This window comes from Chrysochloris asiatica, unplaced genomic scaffold (assembly GCF_000296735.1).
Source record: "Chrysochloris asiatica unplaced genomic scaffold, ChrAsi1.0 scaffold00031, whole genome shotgun sequence".
NCBI lineage: Eukaryota > Metazoa > Chordata > Mammalia > Afrosoricida > Chrysochloridae > Chrysochloris > Chrysochloris asiatica.
This window is the reverse complement of record NW_006408549.1, coordinates 2150732-2162573: the sequence shown is the minus strand read 5'-3', so window position 1 is coordinate 2162573 and position 11842 is coordinate 2150732.

Here is an 11842-nt window from a genome sequence, read left to right as displayed (position 1 = left end):
GGAAAAATGGCTAAACCAACTTTGGTACATATATTCAGTAAAATACTATACAATGCTAAAGAATAACGATGAATCTTTGAAACACCTTGTGACATAGATGAACCTGGAGGACATTATGTTGAGTGAAAGTCAGTCACAAAAGGACAAATATTGTGTGAGACCATTATGGTAAAAATTTAAGATTTTCATACTAAAAAGAAACATTATTTGATGGTTACCAGGAGTGGGAGGGAGAGGAGAGTAATCACTGGCTAGAAGGTAGACAGACACGCAGTAGCTTGAGTGAGGGAGAGGGCAATATACAAGAAGAGATGGCAATGTACAAGAAGTGGAAGAGTGACAGAAGCATGGTGAAGGCCCAGAAGCATGGTGAAGACCCAGGAAGGCATGCACAGGCTAAAGGGGATAGAGGTAGATAGTAATATATATACAACCTTGGAACAACAGTGTTCTCTGCATAGATACATGTGTTGAGACATAGGCTGAATGGGTAAGAGAGGAAGAGTAGGATATAGATATATATATAGCCCACAAAGAGTTTGAAAGAGGAAAATTATACATGAGTTTTTACCTTTCCTACACATAGCTATGAATGTAGTGGAACATACAGCAGGAAAAATGATGAAAACTTTCTAGATATTATCACATATCTTAAAGAAATGAGTTGCTGGTCCTGAGAGCTCAGGACTATAATCTCAGGGGATACCATGGTCAACTGGCATAACATAGTCCACAAAGACAATGAGTAGCTTCTGAGATCTTGAAACCTCATGTGCGGCTATCTAAGATGCAGCTATTGGTCTCTCCATATGCAGAAGAAAGAAGAGTGATAAGAATTGAAGAGGCATAAAAAAGAACTGAAGAGGCTCAGAATCAATTAATTCAGTGAACTAATGGAACATGTAAACATCAGTCTCCACGACTCTGAGACCAGATGAACTAGATAGTGCCTGGCTATCGCTACCAATGCTCTGAAAGGGATCACATTAGAAGGTTCCAGATATAGTGGGAGAAAATGTAGAACAAAACTCAAAATTATTTGATTTTATATATATATATGTAAAGAACTCTGGTAGCGTAGTGGTTACGAGTCGGGCTGTCAACCTCAAGGTCAGCAGTTCGAAACTACCAGCATTTCTGCAGGAGAAATGAGGTGTTCTACTCCTGTAAAGATTTACAGCCTCGGAAACCCTGTGTAGGGTCACTATGAGTCGGAACCGACTCAATGGTACTTAACAACAACAATATGTAAAGAACAGATTTGTTTATTGGTCAGAAAGATACCAGAAGAACCTGAGACTATAACCCTAGATCACTCTTCACCCTTCAGGTCTGGAAAGAAACTCACCTTTATGGCCAATTTTCAGTCAAAAAGTAGACAGGGTTATGGTGGGGGACAACAGTACTCGTAAGGTATGCTCACCATGGAATGGTCAATCCTTCAAAATTAAAAGGGCAGCATTTTTCTAATGCAAAGTTGGTAAACAATGAGAAGGTGGGTGGAATGAGTATAGGAACCACAGCAGGATAACTGTTGTTGTGTGGATGTGAGTATAATCATTGAGATGAAACAATTTTACGATTTGTTGAATGTAAAGCTACTAATTTTGTCTGTAAATCTTCATTCAATTCACAATAAAAGGTAAGAGGAAAAAAAAAGAGACAGAGAAAGCAGAATGGAGAAGAAAACAGGATATGTAAATATACTGTTTGCAAGACACATCAAAAAGATGGAGACACCCAAAATGCCCATCAACAGAAGACTGGTTAAACAAGCTTTGGTGCATACAAACAATGGAAGACTGCAACGTGGAAGAATAACAACAAATCAGCGAAACACCTCACAACATAGATGAACCTGGAGAACTTTATGCTGAGTGAAATTAGTCAATCACAAAAGGACAAATATTGTATGAGACCAATGTTGTAAAAAGTTAAGAAAAGGTTTACTTGATAAACAATCTATGATGGTTACAGGGGAAGCAGGGAGGGAAAATTATGCACAAGCTGGAGGGTAAACCATGTCTACATGGGTGATGTTGTTGTTGTTAAGTGCCATCGAGTCAATTCCGACCCATAGCAACCCTGTATAGGGTTTCTGAGGAGCAGCTGGTGAGTTTGAACCACCTGCCTTTGCAGCCTGACACATTAACCCACTGCCCCAAACCAGGACTCCACATGGGTGATGGGGCAGATGATATACAACAAGATGGAGGTTAGCAGAGGAAGGTAGCAGGAGATAGAGGGAGGAATGCAAGTGTTAAATTGAATAGAGTTAAATACTATTAACCATTGGTACTTGGAGGGGATTGCAATCATTGTAATGAATGAAACAAACTAAATGATTTGTTGAATGTAAAACTTATGATCTGCTCTGTAAACCTTTAGTCAATTTCCAATAAGAGATATAAATAAATAAAATGTTGAAAACTAAATGAGCAGGAGTGGCAATGTTAATTTCTGATAAAATAGACTTTAAGGCAAAAATCAGCATGAGAGACAAAGAAGGACATTATCTCATGACTAAAGGGTCAATTGAACAAGAGGACATAAACATTATAAATATCTATGCACCCAATGAAAGATCGTCAAAGTACTTAAATCTAACTCTAATAGAACTGAAGAGACAAGTCTACAATAATAGTGGTTAAGTGCTGTCGAGTCAGTTCCAACCCATAGTGACCCTATATAGTTTCCAAGGACCAGCTGGTGAACTTGCACCACCGACCTTGCATTTCAAACTGACTTGCTGTACAGCACATTAACCCATAGTGTCACACCAGGACTCTATAATAATAGCAGGAGATTTTATACACTGCTCTGGTAGTGTAGTGGTTACGAATCGGGCTGTGAACCTTAAGGTCAATGGTTCGAAACTACTATCTGCTCCACGGGACAAAGATGAGGCTTTCTACTCCTGTAAAGATTTACACCCTCGGAAACCCTGTACAGGGTTGCTATGGGTCGGAACTGACTCAACGGCACTTAACAACAACAGCTTTCAATAAAGGACAGAGCAAGTAGGAACAAACTCAATAAAGACACAAAAGAACTAAACAATACGATCAACCAACTTGATGTTATAGATTTATACAGAGCACTGAACCCAACAACACACAATACACATTATTTTCCAGTGCACACGGAACATTCTTCTGTATGTTACGCCACAAAGCAAACCTCAATAAATTTTAAAACATCAAAATGCTACAAAGCATCTTTTCAGATCGCAATGATAATAAATTAGAAATCAACAGTAGGAAGAGCAAAGAAACAATCAAATACATGAATACATGGAGAATGAATAATAATCTGCGTAAACTCTATTAAGAGTATATTCAACAATCACTAACTATCACTGTCTATATGCAAATGATTGAAAAAGCTTCAAGTAGTTAGGATTTAGTAACAGTTTACTTCAAATAGTTAAAAATTATAAGTACATAATCAAACATAACAAGAAGTTCTATGAAGTTCAGATATGGTTAGCTGGAATGAATTGGCTTCTGAAAGTGTGGTATGATTGACTATTCAGCATTTTGTTGTTGTTCTGTGCTGTGGAGTCGGTTCCGACTCATAGCGATCCTGTACAGGGTTTCCAAGGCTGTAAATCTTTATGGGAGCAGAAAGCCTCATCTTTCTCCCATGAAAAACTGGTAGTTTGGAACTGCTGACTGTGAGATTAGCAGCTTGATTTGTAACCACTACACTACCAGAGCTAGCATTTCATAATGTAAATATTTTGGTACCATACACTCCTTGATTAATATGAAAGTGACTTAGAATCTTTGAAAAAAACTTGTAACCTTTATGAATAAACTCAGAGTATAATGTTCCTAATGAGTATAATGAATATCACCAGGGATAGTTAGTTAAACTCTATCCCTAGCCCTCTTCTTCTGATACCAAAGCAAATTAGAAGAATATCATTATCATTTCACTTTATGTTGTATTAACTAATGGTGAAAATATTTGGTTAGAACTGGGTAGCATTGTGATTGGTGAACATTTTAATAAAGGAAACCTAAATAACATCTTTCAAGAGAAAGATGTTATTCATTTATTTTGTTTTGTGAGTTATGTTAGGGCAGGGATGGGGAATGTCTGGCCCACAGGTCGTATAAAGCCCAGAAAATCATTTGGTCTGGCTTTGCCAAGGCAACCACAGTTCCAGCCATCACATTGTTGTTAAATGCTGTCAAGTCAGTTCTAACTCATAGCAACCCTGTATCAGGTTTCCAAGGAGTGGCTGGTGAATTTGAACCACCAACCTTGCAGTTCAAAACAACCTTGTGGGCCAGGGCATTATCCCACAGTGCCATACCAGGGGTGAGTTAATTAAATATTTGGTTAAATATAACAGGCTAATTTATAACTTCATTATTTTGTATGGACTGTGAATAATGTTATAAATTTTGGCAGAAAAAAGGTTCCCTTACCTGTGTTTTAGGGTAAAACATTTGAAGTTGCCAGTTTGTAAACCTCTTTATTGTATGAACCACTTTCTGAAAATATGAGTAGTTTGCTAAACCAAGGTTTTCAAACTTTTGAATGTGATGCACAGTGTGAAAGAAGTTTTTCATTTTGAACCAGTATCTGCATACTTGTATAAGTAACTGAAATATAAGTAACTGAAATAAAAAGTTCCATAAAACAGTATTTACTATGTAATACACAATGGTTTTTTTTACTCTATTCTAGTCTATATAATTCTTTTAAAAATCATTGGCTAAAAACCCACTAAATTGATTCATAACTCTCTAAAGGGTCATAACCTGCAATTTGAAAAACTTGAGCTAACCTATTTTTTTGAGGGCAGTTACTATGTTCTATTGACCTTTTATTCCCCAGTGTTTAGGGCTGTGCTCAACACACAGGTGGTACTTACATAATGTTTGTTGAATGAATGAATGCTTTAATTGTTCTGGATCTAGTTTCAGAAATGTAACTATATCAATGAGGCTACAAGAAAATGCTGAAAGAGATTGTTGTTGTTGTGCTGCTGGGTTTCTGAGGAGCACTTGGTTATTAGTAATTAGAAGATGCAGGTGACACATATATGAGGAGAGACAAAAGTAACTGTATAGTTAAAAATCACATACAATAACAATGTGTTAATTCTCTATAAGAAGTCATAGAGTTAAGTGCTGACCTGCATGTTTTCCAAGGCCACTCTTTTAAACTCCATATTCATTCCTCTAATGACATCTTGGAATTATCATATAATGACCGTATAGGAATTTGTATCTAGCTGTTTTTATATGAGTATAAATTAGGTTGTATTTTCTAAAACTATCTACATCTTGTAAACTCTGATTTGCTTATAATATGCCATTCTTAATAACCATACTCTGAGCCAAATATTCTTTTTGTGTGTCACATTGTTTTTCCTTTTCTATTTTCTTACAGTAAGAGATTTTTATCCCAGTTTATTTCATTTTAAGCCTAACTTACTGTGTTGTTGTTGGGTGCCAGTGAGTCCATTCTGACTCCTAGTAACTCCTTTGCACATCAGAAATTGCTCGGTCCTTCACCAAATTGTTGTTATGTTGAGCCAATTTTGCAACCACAGTGTCAATCCATCTCCTTTAACCTTTTGTGTCAACTTGACCAGACCAAGATTTTCAGCAGTTTAGCAGTAAAGACATAGTTATCACCTCTAAGATGAGATCTAATATGAAGCAATCACCCCATGATGTGCTTGGATGTGATTATCTACTCTGATATGATTATCCTTTGTGATGTCAGTCCTCGCATCTATGATGTTAATGAGGTCAGGTGCAATATACAGGATAAGGTTGTATCTGCAATTAATCTCTTTTGAAATATAGGAGAGAGAATTGAGCAGAGAAAGTGGTTCTCATTGTCATAAAAAAAAAAAAAAAAAAGAGCCAAGAGTGGAGTGTGTCCCTTGGACATGGTCCCTGCACTGTGAAGCTCCTAAATGCAGGGAAATACAGAGTCCTGGTGTGGCGCTGTGGGCTAATGCTTCAGGCTGCAAAGTCAGTTTGAACTGCAAGGTCGGTGGTTTAAGCTCACCAGTTGCTCCTTGGAAACCCTATACAGGGTCGCTATGGGTTGGAATCGACTCAACAGCACTTTACAACAATGACAACTGATGCCAAAACACATGGTAATCTCCAGGGAATGCTGAAAGAAGACAAGGATGTTTCCCTGAGCCAACAAAGAGAAAGTCTTTCCCTTTGAATTTGGATTTCTAGTGTGTCACTATAGGATAAGCTCTGAACTGCTAACTAAAAGGCTGGTGATTCAAATCAACCAGTTGCTCCTCAGAAACAAACAAGGCCGCTATGAGTTGCAATTGACTTGATAGCACTTAACAACAATAATCTGTGTAAAATAAATTTTTAGTTGCTAAATCATTCCACTTATGGCATTTCTGTTTATAGTTGCATTTTTATGTTGACCTTACACTTTACCAAGCTTGATGTCCTTCTCCAGGGATTGGTTCCTTATACCAATGTGTCCAAAGTATAAGAGACAACTTCTTGTTATCCTCACTTCTAAGCAGCATTCTGATTGTACTTGTTCAACACAGATTTGTTTATTCTTCTGGCAGTCCGTGGTACTTTCAATATTCTTCTCCAACACCATAAGTCAAATGTATTGATTCTTCTACAGTCTTCCTTATTCACTGTCCAACTTTCACATGCATATGAGGCTATGAAAAATACTAAGGTTGGTACACCTTAGTCCTCAAACTGACATCTTTGATCTTGAACACTTTAAAGAGGTCTCCTGCAGCATATTTTCCTAATGCAATACTTCATTCAATTTCTTGATTGCTGCTTCCATGGATGTTGATGGTGGATTCAAGCAAAATGAAGTCTTTGACAACGTCAATCTTTTCGCCATTTATCATGATGCTGTTTTTTGATCCAGCTGTGAGGATTTTTGTTTACATTGAGGTACAATCCATACTGAAGGTTGTAGTATTTGATCTTCAAAGTCCTCTTTGCTTCCAGCAAGCAAGTTTGTGTCATCTGCAGATCACAGGTTGTTAATGAGTTTTCCTCCAATCCTGATCCCCGCATTTGTCTTCATATAATCCAGCTTCTCAGATTATTTGCTCAGCACATAGAGTGAATAAGTATAATAAAAAGATACAAACTTGGTGCACACCTTTCCTTACTTTAAGCTATTTAATACCTCCTTATTCTGTTTGAAGGATTGCCTCTTGGTCTATGTAAGGGTTCCTCATAAGCACAATTAAGTGTTCTGAAATACCCATTCTTCCCAATATTATTCATAGTTTGTTACAATCTACACAATCAAATGCCTTGCATAATCAATACAACACAAGTAAACATCTTTCTGGTATTCTTTGCTTTCAGCCAAGAATACCATCTGATGTCAGCAGTGATATCCTTCATTCCATATCATCTTCTGAACCCTACTGGAATTTCTGGCAGCTCTCTGTCAATGTACTGCTGTAATCATTTAAAAATTATATTCAGAAAAATTTTACTTGCATGTGATATTAATGATAATTGTTCGATGATTTTCACATTCTGTTGGGTCACCTGTCTTTGGAATGGGCACAAATATGGATCTCTTCCAAATTTCTTGGCCTCTAGTGTGTATCAGTTTGCTGAAAGATTTCAATTTGTATTCCATTAATTCCTGAAGCCTTGTTGTTTTTTGTTTTGTTTTGCTAATGCCTTCAATGCACCTTGAACTACTTCCTTCAGTATTCTTGGTTCTTGATCATATGGTATCTCTTGAAAGGGTTGAACATTGACCAATTCTTTTTGGCACAGTGGCTCTGTGTATTCCTTCCATCTTTTTTTTTTTTAAGTTTTTACTGTGAAATGAGTGATAGTTTACATGGGGAACATCAGTTTTACACTCATCATTTCATTGCAATGACTGCAATCTCCTCTGTGCATCATCATTCAACAGTATTTGCTTCTATTCCCTCTATTTTGTTTTTTTTGGGGGGGATGTACAGAAAAACACTCAGGAATATATAATCATTTAAACAACCAATGGGCACCAGCACCTGGTCACCAGCACACAGCCTTTCTCTTTCCATGAGTCTAGAGGTCCTCAGCTACTCTGTTTCTCCATGCTCCCATCTTTGTCTCCATCTCTGGTGTCGCTGCTTCTCTGCATAGGGTCTCACATTCCGCTCATGCTCTTCTCCCTTGATCTTCCGTCTTCTTTTGATACTTCCTGGGTCATTCAATATTTTGCCCATTGCTGTTGTTATTTAAGTGCTGTGGAGTCATCTCTGACTCATAGCACCCTGAATAGGGTTTCCCAGGAGGGGCTGGGCTGGTGGGTTTGAACCACTGACCTGTTGTTAGTAGTCCAGTGCTTATCCTACAAGTCCACACCAGGACTTTATATTGCCCTTAGAATCCTTCAGTCTTGAAATCTGAGGCTTGGATTTTTCTTCAGTTCTTTCAACTTGAGAAATACTGAGTGTGTTCTTCCCTTTTGTTTTCTAATTCTTTGTCTTTGTGTATTTAATATAATACTTGTCATTGTCTTCTCAAGCTGCCCTTTGAAATGTTCTGTTCAGCTCTTTTACTTTCTCACTTCTTCCATCTGCTTTAGACTCTCTGAACTGGAGAGCAAATTTCAGAGTCTCTGCTGATATTCATTTTGGTCTATTCTTTCTTTCCTGTCTTTTAATGACCTTTTGCTTTCTTCCTGTATATTCTTTCTTTTTTTTTTTTTTTTAATGTTTTATTGTGTATTGTGTGATGGTCTACATGGGGGAACATTAGTTTTATATTCATTCCATCTGTGTGATATTCTTAATGTCATCCCACATGTCAGATTCTTCTGGTCTTCAGTCATTATTGTCTAATACATCTAATATGGTATTAACTGGTCTTCCTTGTAGGTATATGGATAATTATCCCATCCCAGACAGCATTGTATTTCAAGATAGATCTTGAAATGCTCTTTGTGATAAGGAATGCAATTTTTTGTTCTGGCATAGTAAACCATATGACTGCCCTATTCAAAGTGTCCAATACCTGTCCATTTCTACTCACTAATACCTACATTGTTGATCTTTTTGTGTTTGATTTCATTTTTTGGACACTTCCCAAGTTTCATACTTCTTACATTCCACCTTCTTATTATGTATATTTTCAGCTATTTCTTCTCATTTTGAATTGTGCACCATCAGCAAATCAAAATCCCTAAAGCTTTGCTCCATTCACATCATTAAGGTCAACTCTACTTGAGGAGGCAGCTCAGCTTTTTCCCAGTCATACTTTAAGCCTTCCAAACTGATAGACTCCTCTTAGGAACTATATCTGATAATGTTTCTGCGGCAGTAACTAATGTAAACTTTGGATTTATCCATTAATGTCTTTTTTCACTGGCATTTTGACACTTATTTTGCCCTCTTGTAAATTCAACTCAAAGAAAAATTTGTTATAGTACTTATTACAACGGAAATTTCTAGAAAGATCGTTAAGTATTCTCCAGATGCTTACCTTTTGTGTGTGTGTGGCAATAATTAATGTATTAGGGTTTCTGTTTAGCAAAGAATTTGGTTAGGTCAAATTTGGTTAGGTCTGGGATTTGATTCATGTGAGCAGGAAAGGATATGTAATTTACCACCATAAAAGTTGAGCAGGATTAAATGACCTCAGTGGATCAGGCACTTTTTGTAACTGTTATTTTGTACTAGTCTAAAAATTATATTATTTTCTCTGCCAGATGCTAAGGATCTTCCTTCCTTTATTCCTCCCTTCCAAGATTAATTCATTTGGTAGGAAACCCGTTTCTTCCTTATCACCCCTTTTTTAAAAAAAAATTCTTTTTTTTTTGTATCACTGTCTTAGAACTCTAATGCTACTGCAACAGAAATACCACAGGTGAGTGACTTCAACAACCAGAAGTTTACTTGTTCACAGTTTAGGAGGCTAGAAGTCCAAATTCAGAGCACCAACTTGGATGCAGGCCTTTGTTTCCTCTCAGCATCTGTAGGCCCAGCATTCCTTAGAATCTCCATGTGTCTTGGCATCAGTCTTTCTCTGGATCTCAGAGCTTCCCAGCTTCACACACACAGTCCTTCTGTCTTGGTGGGAGTAGGTCACTCCTACTCAGCTCAAGTCCCTTTCCTTTTATCTCTTAAAAGTTGAAAGGTATAGTATGTCACACCCTTGGGAATCTCCCTCAGATCAGGGTGGTGATGTGATTAAGGATGGTGTATCCCACCCTTAATCCTCTTATTGCTCTATCACATCAAATCACATCTGCCAACTGTCAAACTACTGAAATCCTAGCCCAGTCAGGTTGACACAAAACCTTAATTATCACAATCGCACACATACTTCTGTGCTTCATGCAAAACAGAAACTCATTGAATACTGTTGAATGACTTTAAGCTACACTATTTACTAAACAATTTTGTATTATTAAGGATCACTAAGACTCTTTGATGTTAATGTTATCTAGCAGATAATTAAATGGGGTTAGGAGTTAAAAGACTAACATCAAGTCAGTTCAGACTCATAGCATACCAAAATGAAAAACTGTCTGGTTGGGGTCTTCCTCTTTTTTGCTGACCCTTCACTTTGCCAAGCATGATGTCCTTTTCCAGGGACTGGTTCCTCCTGATAATAGTCTGAAGTATGAGAGACGATGTCTGGCCATTGTGGCTTCTAAGGAAACTACTGGTTGTACTTCTTAAACAACAGATTTGTTTGTTTTCTGGCAGTCCATGGTACATTTAATATTTTTTTCAATAGGTGCCATAGGATAAGCACTCGACCTCAAGGTTAGTTTGAACTGCAAGTCCGGTGGTTCACACTCACCGGCCACGCCTCAGAAACCCTATAGAAGGTTGCTATGAGTTAGAACTGACTCGATGACACTTAATAACAACAACACAATAACTCAGATTCGTCAAAAATTTTTTTATGGTTTTCCTTATTTGTTATCCAATTTTCACATGCATATGAGGTGATTGAAAATACCATGGCTTGGATCAGGCTCATCTTAGTCCTAAAATTTACATCTTTGCTCTTGAACTTTAAAGAGGTCTTGTACAACGAATTTGCCTAATGCAGTACATCAGTTTAATTTATTAGTGTTGATAGTGGATCCAAGCAAAATTGACTTCAATTTTTCACCATTTATCCTGATGTTATTTATTGGTCCATTGGTGAGGATTTTTTCTTTCTTTACATCGAAATGCAACCCATACTGAAGGCTGTGGTCTTTGATTGTCATCAGCCCTCTTTGCTTTCAGTAAGCAATATTGGATATCTGCATATCATAGGTTGTTAAAGAGTCTTCCTCCAATCTTGATGCCATGTTCTTCTTCATATAATCCAGTTTCTCAGATTAATTGCTCAACATACAGATTGAATAAGTATAGTGAAAATACAATCCTGGTATGCATCTTTCCTTAATTTAAACCATTCATTGTCCCCTTGTTTTAACGAATGCTTTTTGGTCTGTATACAGGTTCTTCAAGAGCACAATTAAGTTTTCTGGAATATCCATTCTCCACAATGGTATCCATAGCTTGTCATGATGCACACAGTTGAAAGCACTTGCATCGTCAGTAAAGCACAGGTAAACATCTTTCTGGTATTCCCTGCTTTCAGCCAAGATCCATCTGACATCAACAATGATATCCCTTTGTTCCACATCCTCGTCTGAATCCTGTTTGAACAACTGGAAGTTCCCTGTCAAGATACTATTGTAATTAGGCAGGTTTGCATGGGCTAAGTGGGACTGGGGTAAATAATGATGTATGCACAATCTTCCAAATTTCTTGGCAGAGATGAATGCGGAAATCATCGGACAATCTCTTTGATATCTCAAGTGAGCAAAGTTTTGCTAA